The 13,795-nt window shown below is 42.9% G+C and overlaps 1 protein-coding gene across 1 annotated transcript in view; it reads right to left on the reverse strand.

Moving 5' to 3' along the window:
* The window catches only part of immp2l (inner mitochondrial membrane peptidase subunit 2), a 212,578-nt gene that overhangs the window by 185,869 nt on the left and 12,914 nt on the right, over window positions 1-13,795 (reverse strand). The gene's annotated exons all lie outside the window — the stretch shown is intronic.

Below are 13,795 nucleotides of genomic sequence, written 5' to 3' on the forward strand. Positions count from 1 at the left end.
GTGTTTGCATTTGAAAGCAAGCTGGAAGTCTTTCTCAGGGACATTGAAACAGGTCGTCTTCTGCACTTTGAAAGACTGCAACAATTTAGAGATGCATGCTTAGCAAGTGACTCCACTCAACATCTGGATCTCCAGCAGCTAGCTGGCTTTACGTTCAATCTCCTGCAGTCATTCAAAGCACGTTTTGGAGAATTTCGTGCGCGCACTGGTCTTTTCAAGTTCAACACTCATCCACATGAGTGTGCAGTGGACAAAATCGACCTGACATGCATCCCCGGGGTCTCTATCGGAGACTTTGAGCTGGAAGTTGCTGACCTGAAGGCATCAGACATGTGGATGAGTAAGTTCAAGTCACTTAATGGAGAGTTGGAAAGTCTTGCGCGACAGCGAGCAGAGCTGGCGAGGGAACACAAGTTGACAGAAATTAAAAATCTTCAACCTGAAGACCAGCTGATTCTTAAAACTTGGAACGAGCTTCCTGTGACATACCACACAATGCAGCGTGTGAGTATTGCCGTATTGACCATGTTTGGCTCTACATATGCATGTGAACAGTCTTTCTCGCATATGAGGAACATTAAGACCAACCTACGCTCACGTTTAACTGATGGAAGCCTCAACGCCTGCATGAAGCTCAACCTCACCACGTATGAACCAGACTACAAGGCCATCAGCAAAACCATGCAGCACCAGAAGTCGCATTAAAAGTAAGACATTTAATTTATTATACGTTAAAAATACTATATGGCTCTCAATGAAATATATTTAGAAATATTTGGCTTTTATGGCTCTCCCAGTCAAAAAGGTTCCCGACCCCTGCTCCAAAGGAACAAATCCTGCTTTCAGTCATAACGATGATCTCATTAAATTGTTGGTTGTCCATCGTCCTTGGAAAAGCCTCTTATTCATTCCTACAACCAGACCAATGTTTACAGGATTGTCCCTGGCATAAGACAGACACAGCAACTTTTTAGGCTATATGGAGACAATACTAGACTGCTGATGGGGAAACGTGGATTGAGTCCACAGTGACCAGGGGCCTGTTTCAGAAAGCTGTTTTTTTTCCCAATTGTACCCGTCCAATTACCCCACTCTTCTGAGCCGTCCCGGTCGCCGCTCCACCCCCTCTGCCGACCCGGGGTACCAGACCACCACATGCCCCCTCCGATACATGTGGAGTCGCCAGCCGCTTCTTTTCACCTGACAGTGAGGCGTTTCGCCAGGGGGATGTAGCACGCGGGAAGATCGCGCTATTCCCCACAGTTCCCCCTCCCCTCCGAACAGGCTGACCAGGGGCGGCGCTAGTGCGGCGACACATATCCGCATCCGGCTTCCCACCCGCAGACACGGCCAGTTGCGTATGTAGCCGGAAGTAACGCGGGGATTCGAACCGGAGATCCCCGTGTTGGCAGGCAAACGGAATAGACCGCGACGCGGACGCCCACTCAGAAAGCTGGTTGAACAAACTCTGAGTTGAAATCTGGCCTCTGGACTGACTAACTCTTAGCTGTCGAACTTAAGAGTTTCCGGTTTCACAACAGCTGACCTGAGTTAGTTCAATCAACTCTGAGCACGTTCACTCCGAGTTACGCGCGTGCGTGACGACTATAAAAAGCCATCATCAATGGAGCGCCGATAGTACGATTCACCACGGCAGCCGGCGAGGGGTACAAAGGTCATCCGACTTCACCCCACTGGAGTTAGAAATAGCGATGAATGCGTATCCAGAATACGAGTACACGTTTAAGAAAAACAACACAAAACAAAACAACACAAAGCAAAACAACACAGGAGCAGCGGCAAAAGAAAGTGAGCTGGCGTAGCAGAAAACTGCTGACCGAGTCAACGTGTGAGTATTAATTGAACAAAAGTAAAGTTTTATCTCGAGTGTTCAACTTATTCAACATTTACACTTTATATCTGAGTTTATGTGCGCGTGTTTAATATTTATGCTGGTGCAACTCAACAGGCACAAAACGTACTTGGCAACAACTGAAAATCCATCCATCCATCCATTATCCAAACCGCTGACCCTGCTCTCAGGGTCGCAGGGATGCTGGAGCCTATCCCAGCAATCATTGGGCGGCAGGTGGCGAGACACCCTGGACAGGCTGCCAGTCCATCACAGGGCCGACACACACACACACACACACACACACACACACACACACACACACACACCTAGGGACAAGTTAGACTAAATTGTTGTAAAATACTAAATTATTTAGTACAACCAATTCACCTGACCTACATGTCTTGGGACTGTGGGAGGAAACCGGAGCACACCCACGCAGACACGGGGAGAACATGCAAACTCCACACAGGATGACCCGGGACGACCCTCAAGGTTTGACTAGCCCAGGGCTCGAACCCAGGACCCTGCTTTGAGGTGACCACTGCACCACCGTGCCGCCCAACAACTGAAAGTGAAATCAGAATCAGAATACTGTATTCATCCTCGAGGGGAAATTGGGTATATAAATAATATAAAAATAAATATAGAAATATTAAAATATTAGTTCAAACAGGCAAGGTAGAATTTCATTACAAGCAACTGTGGTGTTGTTTAGCCCACCGTACCTAACAGCATTCAGTGGCTACATTCAATATCTGATATGTATTTAAGTAGTTAGTGAAAATTTCTAAGCAAAAAAAAAAAAGTACATTTTTCAGCCATCCCATATTGTCTATTTGAAAACAACACCTAAATGTCTTTATACACACAAGTCTCCAAATTTGTTCGTACTGGATGTGATCAAATCTGACCTCCACTGTAAGCAATAGAAAAAAGGCTCAGGCCTGAAAAATGGGTGGGGTCCACCACCACTCTTCCCTCTCATGCATCAGCAGAGTGGTCAGGATTGTTATCAGGATTGTTCACTGGTTGAGAAGGACTCTAACTGTGGCACTGTTGTGGAGAATCACACATAATAATAATGACAATAATAATAACAATAATAATAATAATTACATTTATATAGTGCTTTTCAAGGCACCCAAAGCGGTTCTCATGCCACAATAATGTCACATGCCCTTGCTGAGGTGACCCTGAGCCTAAAAAGGCACTGGAACTGGGCCTTGAACATCCCAATGGTCATCTCTACCCTGGCTTGCCAAGTTATAATGTTGCTGTGGGCCGGGCTCAGGATCAGGGTAAGGGGGTCAGCAAATAGGGCTGGCAGGGGTACCCTCTGTCACCGAGCAGGTAACCATTGAACTCTTCTACGATAATATGAGGATACAGTTTAAATTTAAGTTTCAATAGAAGAAAAAAAAGATATTGATTATAATAGGATATAGCTATACACGCATAAACTCAAAATCGAGTGCTCAGTGTACACTCACGAAAAATTCGCGAGCTATGCACGGACCTAGACAACTTTGCTTCCACGTTGCTGGTGATGTGGGCTGCATCACATTTGACCTCCACAGTGCAGAACAGTAATTGGCTGCAGTAGCTTTACTGTGAAGTAGCTTTCATTTGGAATGCTAACGGCTACTAACTGCACTTAAATGCTGTGGAAAAGACTTCCTATTCGCATACTCTCCTTCATTTACTGAAGGAGCTGTGATAGGAATATGAGTGCGCAGCCAATCACACCTGGAAACCCTTAAATATATCAAATTAATTGATTAGTGCTTCAAGTATCAAAGCTTCAAATGAAATAAATAAATTATTGCTTGGACTGATGCCTGCAAGTCTGTGGAATTCTTCTTTGATGAGCTTTGTGGGTCTGTGACTTGAAACAAACGTTTCAGTGCAAGCGTCATATTTCTGACAGCCTGACAGATGGTTGCCTTGGAAATAAGCTAAGTGTCACTGATGTTATATTTAAAGAAACTCCCATTGGCAAAAAAAAAAAGGAAGTGCAACACAAAGAATTTGTTCTAAACTGAGAGTGTGTCCACGATGTGTCATATGAACGACATGAGGGCTGAGAATATTGTTCAGATAAATGATCGATTGTGCAGGAAAACGGTAACGGTCAAACAGGTAATCATCAGGAAATGAGAAAACATCCAAGCAGTGTCTGATTACCCTCTCCCGACGGAGATTTCTGCTGAAGTTTTGTGCTTCAATATCAACCGGCTCTTCAAGAAAAGGGCACGCCATATCTGACACTTCCTTCAGTCTGCAGGCTTCAGCTAAAGAGAAGGAACTCAGGGTTAGTTGAAGAAACCTGCCAGCAAGCAGGTTAGCTTCAGAGTATGTTGCCATAGTAACTGAGTCAGAGTTAAGCTGAACTGGCTCTGTGAAACCATCCAGCCATCCATCCATTATCTAAACCACGTATCTTGCCCTCAGGGTCGCGGGGATGCTGCAGCCTATCCCAGCAGTCTTTGGGCAGCAGGCGAGGAGACACCCTGCACAGGCCACCAGGCCATCACACAGGGCTGACACACACACACACACACACACACACACACACACACACACACACACACACACACACACACACACATTCATACCTAGGGATGATTTAGTAATGCCGTTCACCTGACCTACATGTCTTTAGATGGCGCAGTGGTTAGCGCGGTCGCCTCACTGCAAGAAGATCCTGGGTTTGAGCCCTGGGGTAGTCCAACCTGGGGGGTTGTCCCGGGTCATCCTCTGTGTGGAGTTTGCATGTTCTCCCTGTGTATGTGTGGCTTTGTGAAACCAAAAACCCAGAATTTCATTCAACTCTGAGTCAACTATAATTCTGAGTTTTCACTAAACCCTCTTTCTGAAATAGGGTAACTGCTGCCATCATCAACAAACGTTAACTAAGTACAACCCTTAAAGTGGTAGTAAACTTTTCTTTTCTTCTTCTTTTTTTTTTTTTTTACAATTTTTTGAACTGAAAACATGTTGGGCAGAGGATGTTAGAACTGACTGTCCTCATGAAGAATTTCCACACAAAGTGAGAAGCATCACATGGTGGCTTTGAGGGAGAAAATCTAGTTTTTCTTACAACCAGGGCAAGGCTTTTTCTTACAACCCCCTCCAAAATGTCTACTTAATATAGGCCATCAAAGACACAGAGACCCATGTGACATTAGGCGACACATGTTGGGTTCGGCGGGTTAGATAAATAAAATATGAGGCGAGACATGCCAGCACAAGTCAACTAAGCTCTCTGGGTAGATGGTGAAAGCTGTGGTGTTCAAAATGTGAGTAGGCAGAGACAGGCTAAAACCAAATACTTATTCTTTAAAGGTCAGGCTTTTGTAGTAATAATAACAAAGCTGGAGTAGACTCAAAGCTTGGTGTTACTACTGTGTACTAATGACTATTTAAAATGTAGCAATAATATTGAAGGTACAAGTAAACCAAATAATACTATCCCAATACTAATATTTTCCCAGTCATCCTGATTCATTATCAACATTTTTATTTCTCCTCGCCCTCATTGGTAATAAGAGAGCCCTTTTGCTGTAAACTAGCTTTTTCTTTTATTTTTAGCTAGGTTTATAGTAAAATGGCAGTAAATTTTGTCTTCATTTGTTTGTGTCTTCATTTGATGGCTGGGACAGCTGGTGCTGGATCGGCTGGGAGAGCTTGGTCTGCAGCATCCTGTGGGCCCAGGGACCACGGCCCTGCCTGGAGCCGCCCTGAAGAGGAAACACCGAGGGCGGTCTGTCAGGATGCGGAAGTGGGGAAGGATAAGCTAACTGCTAGCACATGTAGACTGGCAGTTCCGATAGCACCAAAGGCAGTCTGGTGGTGGCCTCCCTCGCCTGGCGTTGACTGTGTTTTTGGTGTCGTCGTGTGGAGTATGGGGAGGTGTGTTGAGGGTGTCTGGCTGGGAGAGCTGGTGTTGGATTGGCTGGGGGAGCCTGGTTTGCTGTGTCCGGTGGGCCCAAGGACCACAGCCCTGTCTGGAGCTGCACCCGAAGAGGAAACACAGAGGGCGGTCTGACAGGATGCGGAAGCGGGGCAGGATAAGTTAACTGCTAGCCCATGCTGACCAGCCGTTCCAACAGTCATCCTGGCTAGCGTTTGTTCCCTCGGATAGGGATTTTTTTTTTGTGCTTAGTCTGGATATATGTGTTTAGTTTGGATATATGTGTTCTTAGTTTGGATATGTGTGCTAGTCTGGATATATGTGTTTAGTTTGGATATATGTGTTCTAGTTTGGATATATGTGTTCTAGTCTGGATATATGTGTTCTAGTCTGGATATATGTGTTCTAGTTTGGATATACACTACCGTTCAAAAGTTTGGGATCACCCAAACAATTTTGTGTTTTCCATGAAAAGTCACACTTATTCACCACCATATGTTGTGAAATGAATAGAAAATAGAGTCAAGACATTGACAAGGTTAGAAATAATGATTTGTATTTGAAATAAGATTTTTTTTACATCAAACTTTGCTTTCGTCAAAGAATCCTCCATTTGCAGCAATTACAGCATTGCAGACCTTTGGCATTCTAGCTGTTAATTTGTTGAGGTAATCTGGAGAAATTGCACCCCACGCTTCCAGAAGCAGCTCCCACAAGTTGGATTGGTTGGATGGGCACTTCTTTGAGCAGATTGAGTTTCTGGAGCATCACATTTGTGGGGTCAATTAAACGCTCAAAATGGCCAGAAAAAGAGAACTTTCATCTGAAACTCGACAGTCTATTCTTGTTCTTAGAAATGAAGGCTATTCCATGCGAGAAATTGCTAAGAAATTGAAGATTTCCTACACCGGTGTGTACTACTCCCTTCAGAGGACAGCACAAACAGGCTCTAACAGGTACTATTTAATGAAGATGCCAGTTGGGGACCTGTGAGGCGTCTGTTTCTCAAACTAGAGACTCTAATGTACTTATCTTCTTGCTCAGTTGTGCAACGCGGCCTCCCACTTCTTTTTCTACTCTGGTTAGAGCCTGTTTTTGCTGTCCTCTGAAGGGAGTAGTACACACCGGTGTAGGAAATCTTCAATTTCTTAGCAATTTCTCGCATGGAATAGCCTTCATTTCTAAGAACAAGAATAGACTGTCGAGTTTCAGATGAAAGTTCTCTTTTTCTGGCCATTTTGAGCATTTAATTGACCCCACAAATGTGATGCTCCAGAAACTCAATCTGCTCAAAGAAGTGCCCATCCAACCAATCCAACTTGTGGGAGCTGCTTTTGGAAGCGTGGGGTGCAATTTCTCCAGATTACCTCAACAAATTAACAGCTAGAATGCCAAAGGTCTGCAATGCTGTAATTGCTGCAAATGGAGGATTCTTTGACGAAAGCAAAGTTTGATGTAAAAAAAATCTTATTTCAAATACAAATCATTATTTCTAACCTTGTCAATGTCTTGACTCTATTTTCTATTCATTTCACAACATATGGTGGTGAATAAGTGTGACTTTTCATGGAAAACACAAAATTGTTTGGGTGATCCCAAACTTTTGAACGGTAGTGTATGTGTTCTAGTCTGGACATATGTGTTCTAGTTTGGATATGTGCTCTTAGTTTGCATATATGTGTTCTTGTCGTTTATGGATGTGTTTATGTCTTTGTGTTGCACTGCTGTGGGCTGGGGGAAATATTTCATTTCACTTCATGTACGCAAGTACATGACGTGAAATGACAGTGTTTCTGATTCCTGATAAAATTACTTTCTTAGAGTGGAAATATTTCAAATACAATGATTTTACAGACAAGAGAAGAGGAAAGGATGAGTTGTCCAAGTAGTTCGCTTTCCCAGATCGTTTACATGGAGCCAGGAGAGGTGAAAAACTTCCTCCTCGTTTAAAAGTTTACAGTTCGATGGGGTGCAGAATGCAGGTGTTATAAAAGGAAAAGTATACAAGAAGAGAGGCAATAAATGACTGCACTCAGAGAGTTATGATAATTCACATTACTCTGAATGTCTGACACTACAACCCTAGATTTAGAGCCATGGTCCACCTATAGGCAACACAGGAAGGGTCTTGTGTAGCCTAAATAAGTCGGGAGTGTTAGTGCCGTACTTCCCCAAATAATCTCCATAATTATTGAGGTTATAAGTGGGCTCCTCCAATCAAAAATGTCTTCAGACATACGAGTCATTTTCAAAGACATGGTTTAGTGTCCAGAGAAATTCCAGTAGGTTAACACCTCTCCTGCCCACACCGCCAATCATCCATCTATCCATTATCTATCCATCTTCCCATCATCCCACCACGATTCCACCTATCCATGATTCTATCTACCCATTTATTATTTCTTTTATGAAGCCATCCATCCATCCCCCTCTCCCCTAATGTTTCTGTTTTTGCTTCCCTGTTCCAACAAAATGGCAATGTTCCTTTTATAAAAACACGTAAAAGAAACTTGCTTGGTGAGGACAGCTTGACAGTCCGAAACATCTCCATCCTGTAACAGTGCCGACCATATATTAACTATTTCACCCTCTGTTTGTTAAACACAGCACAAGTCTACAGGAGGTGGTGTCCGGGGATACATCTCTACCACACAACTGCCTGTAAAGCCCCCCGAATCATTATTCTCACAAGTTAGCCCGTGTCACTTTATTGAATGAGCAGCGTGTGACAGGGCCCACTCAAACCAGCGGGCAACACGGCACGAGCCGAATGTTTCATTAAATAGGATGGTGCACAGGCCATTTCATGCTTACTGGAGTAAATGACAGAATACCGCTTATCTGCCTGCCTAAAGTAAATCTCCCTGAGAGCGCTGTCAGCCAAGGAATTTATCAGTTAGAGCCCGATACTTTATCACCTTCTCTCCGCTCATATTTCACCATATTACATAGCGGATTGTTTCAGAAACACCCAGCACACTGGCAGCGGGGGCCACAGATTTATAGGGGAAACTAACAGGGTGACAGGACAGTTTGGTAACAGGGCTGTCTGTATAGTAATTTAGATTTACAATGATGACGCGTGGGGTTGTGTTTAGGATAATTGGACAAATTAAGAGTCAGGCAAGTGAGCTAACAGAGCCTCGGTGTAAACCCCTCCGCTGATACTTTCAGAATCAGAATCAGGTTTATTGGCCATGTGGGTTTGCACATACATGGAGTTTGACTCCAGTCGCATGGCTCTCTCAGTGTACTAGAATAGCAACACTACAACACAACAATCTTCAGATATATACACAAGGACTGACTTATAGAGGTGAAATAAGAGGTGATAAAGTGCAGTGATGCAGAGAATATATCAGAGATGCTGAAATAGATGTTAGCAGGTTACTTACATGCCTGAGGTAGATGGACATGACAGAGTGTACCTGTATACATACAATGTACAGTACAGTATATACAAAATGGTTGGATTTGTTGACAGTGTTAAACGTTCATTTGAATGACACCCCGCAGAAAGAAACTGAATTGCATCTTCTGAATTGCTTTATTCCAGGGGCTATTCCCCCTTATACACTGTGTAAATGTTACAATTGTACACTTTGTAATCACTTTATATAATAACAGTAAATATATAAGCACATTCATATATTTTCATTAAGTACTGGCACACTAGTATTCAATGCTAACTTTCCCATCGGTCTAGTCTTGACTTGGGTAGTCTGTGTTGTGGCTTAAGACTGTTTGTAGATGAAAGTTAATGAGTAACGTGAGACAGGCCACAGTTTCTGTGCTGTTCTGTCCGACTCTATATCAGGTTCATATATGGAATCAGCCCATCCGATTCACCTGACCTACATGTCTTTGGACTGTGGGAGGAAACCGGAGCACCCAGAGGAAACCCATGCAGACACGGGGAGAACATGCAAACTCCACACAGAGGATGACCTGGGACGACCCCCAAGGTTGGATTACCCCGGGGCTTGAACCCAGGACCTTCTTGCTGTGAGACGACCGCGCTAAGCACTGTGCCACCGTGCCGCCTGGAATCGGCTTATATGTTTACATATTTAATCAGTGATTTATTCGTTTTATCTGTGTCTCTGCTATCTTCCCATAGCTTGTTGCTCCTCCTTTCAGAATTAACTTGGAGTTGGCTTATCACTAATATTTGAATTAAAGCGATGCAGTTGTAGGTGGATTTATGTGACTTGAGTTCATCAGAGCTGAGGACCAGGACTATCCTTTTACACAGCCATATTTATTTACTAGCTTCCCAAAATACCGTTCCCTTAACAACTAATCCAGACACTGCAGAAGAGGCTGAGGAACAACTGACACATCACAAAAAGAAGATATAACCTCATCTGAGGGTATGTCAGACTTTGGGTGTGCTTGTTCCCTCTTGATTTAATCTGTATTTAATGTTGTTGGTTGCTGTGTTAAGGACTTTGAGATGCTCAGATCTTTTGACACTTTTTTTCAAATGTGTCTCTCACCATTTTCCAAGTGGTGGATCTCTTTAGGAGTCAAACTGTTATGCTCATTGCTTAAGTTGAAAAAATAAAAATAAAAATCACAGCCAGCTAGAGACATTACTTCTCCCAAGGATAATGGTAGACATCTTATGTTATTATCATGTCATCTAGTGTAAGTTGGTAAACACCATTGTCCAGCCAATTCCACTGGATGATCCCTGGCCAAGGCTGGGAGCTAGAGCCAAGACCCTGCCCTCCTTGACACCCTCTATCCCAGAATCATGGACCCTTACCAGGATTAAAAAAACAGCGCAGAGGGTGTTCTCCCTGTATTTCTCCACTCCACCCTGTCCAGCTTAGAAATCAACACCAGGTTTTAGATGAACTGGCGAAGCCTCCATCTCCCATTCCACGTTATCCACACATACCATCTCTGCTCGCTCTTAGGCCAATATGTACCAACACTGGGACATATTGGGCATTTATTGGACATAAAACAATTAGAAAATTCCTTCCATCCAATATCCGAACCGCTTATCCTGCTCTCAGGGTTGCGGGATGCTGGAGCCTATCCCAGCAGTCATTGGGCAGCAGGTGGGGAGACACCCTGGACAGGCCACCAGACCATCACAGGGCTCACACACAAACAGTCACACCTAGGGGCGATTTAGTACGGCTGATTGAGGCGACCGCGCTAACAACTGCGCCACTGTGCCGCCCTTGCTGTATTAGTAATTATATTCATATAATTTATATGATATTATTATTTATATTATTAGTAATTATAATTACTAATTACTAACATCACTAGTAAAGACTGCATAGTCAAGGACACGAGAGGAAAGAGGGCAAAAACAAAGGGTTTCCGGTGCCATAGTCCTGGACATAGCGGACAAAAGTCTGGAATATTCTATAAACCACTCAGTTATTGACTATGTATCATCATTCACATTGGAAAAAAACATCCCCAAACAGCGAATCTGAATTGTTAAAAGATGACTTCATCTGTCTTTTTACCATCCTGATCTGAGTCCAAAATTCAAGGGTTTTTCATTTCTAGTCTAATCCCCATATTCATTTGTGGTACAGGATGCTTTAGCAGTCTATTAAGTCTACATATCTGGCTCTCATCTGAAAATAAACAAATAAAAAAATAATCAAAAATAATAATAACTGCTGGGTAGGCTCCAGCATCCCCCCAACCCTGAGAGCAGGATACGCAGTTTGGATAATGGACGGATAAATGGATAAATAATAAGAAAATAATAAAACAAAATAATGAAAACTAATAACAAAATGATAAAAAATAATAAAAAAAATCTGTATGTGGTGTTCAAAACATGCACTTTATAGATCATTTAAATCTTTTTTTCAGAGCGTGGGCATCGTTTTGATTCAGGTGGGCTCCACCCAAGCAGATCTGACAAACAAATGTGTTGGTGATTCCATTGTACATTGTTTACCATCTGCCTATTCTCTTGTCCAGCACCCAGTCTCAACATGGTGCTCACCCCCCCCCACACACACACACACACACACACGCGGGTACATAGCTGTCCAGCAGCGCCCGATGCCCTCAAGGTCTTAGCCCGTATCATATTGATTCAACTTTTAGTAGTAACTTGTGTAGGTTGTGCAGCAAAACTCATCTCAGCCTGCACTGCCTGTAACACTCCGGTAATTGTTAATCATGGGTCTTTTGTACCTCATGCCGCCACTGCTGGGGTCCCAGTTTGTGCCATGCAAGTACAAGTGTAGGCAGAAATTACCTTTGATTTTTGTATTCAACGCTACATTTCCGCAGAATATATTCTTTAAAATAGCCATCAATCAATCAATCAATCAATCAAGATGCATTTTATATCCTAACAGTGAGATCACTTTCAAATAAGTCTTCTATTCTCAATGACTGCATTACCTCAAGAAAGTTTCATTTTGCTAACTGAGACCTGGTTAAAGGAAACAGAGCACAACCAGCTATCTGTATTGTGTCACCACAACATATTTACACCATATCTATGCTACATATGTATATAATCCAATGAGTCAAGTAAATTCTTTATGAGACAGTACAAGCGATCATCTTGGATTATTTTGCTCCTTATTTGTTGAGCACTTTCCCTACCATTGAGTGTTTCTTTGAACAAAGTATTATATATATATATATATATATATATATATATATATATATATATATATATATATATGCATACACTACCGTTCAAAAGTTTGGGATCACCCAAACAATTTTGTGTTTTCCATGAAAAGTCACACTTATTCACCACCATATGTTGTGAAATGAATAGAAAATAGAGTCAAGACATTGACAAGGTTAGAAATAATGATTTGTATTTGAAATAAGATTTTTTTTACATCAAACTTTGCTTTCGTCAAAGAATCCTCCATTTGCAGCAATTACAGCATTGCAGACCTTTGGCATTCTAGCTGTTAATTTGTTGAGGTAATCTGGAGAAATTGCACCCCACGCTTCCAGAAGCAGCTCCCACAAGTTGGATTGGTTGGATGGGCACTTCTTGCGTACCATACGGTCAAGCTGCTCCCACAACAGCTCAATGGGGTTCAGATCTGGTGACTGCGCTGGCCACTCCATTACCGATAGAATACCAGCTGCCTGCTTCTGCTCTAAATAGTTCTTGCACAATTTGGAGGTGTGTTTAGGGTCATTGTCCTGTTGTAGGATGAAATTGGCTCCAATCAAGCGCTGTCCACTGGGTATGGCATGGCGTTGCAAAATGGAGTGATAGCCTTCCTTATTCAGAATCCCTTTTACTCTGTACAAATCTCTCACCTTACCAGCACCAAAGCAACCCCAGACCATCACATTACCTCCACCATGCTTAACAGATGGCGTCAGGCATTCTTCCAGCATCTTTTCATTTGTTCTGCGTCTCACAAACCTTCTTCTTTGTGATCCAAACACCTCAAACTTGGATTCATCCGTCCACAACACTTTTTTCCAGTCTTCCTCTGTCCAATGTCTGTGTTCTTTTGCCCATCTTAATCTTTTTCTTTTATTGGTCAGTCTCAGATATGGCTTTTTCTTTGCCACTCTGCCCTGAAGCCCAGAATCCCGCAGCCGCCTCTTCACTGTAGATGTTGACACTGGTGTTTTGCGGGTACTATTTAATGAAGATGCCAGTTGGGGACCTGTGAGGCGTCTGTTTCTCAAACTAGAGACTCTAATGTACTTATCTTCTTGCTCAGTTGTGCAACGCGGCCTCCCACTTCTTTTTCTACTCTGGTTAGAGCCTGTTTGTGCTGTCCTCTGAAGGGAGTAGTACACACCGGTGTAGGAAATCTTCAATTTCTTAGCAATTTCTCGCATGGAATAGCCTTCATTTCTAAGAACAAGAATAGACTGTCGAGTTTCAGATGAAAGTTCTCTTTTTCTGGCCATTTTGAGCGTTTAATTGACCCCACAAATGTGATGCTCCAGAAACTCAATCTGCTCAAAGGAAGGTCAGTTTTGTAGCTTCTGTAACGAGCTAAACTGTTTTCAGATGTGTGAACATGATTGCACAAGGGTTT

This window comes from Lampris incognitus, chromosome 6 (assembly GCF_029633865.1).
Source record: "Lampris incognitus isolate fLamInc1 chromosome 6, fLamInc1.hap2, whole genome shotgun sequence".
Lineage (NCBI taxonomy): Eukaryota > Metazoa > Chordata > Actinopteri > Lampriformes > Lampridae > Lampris > Lampris incognitus.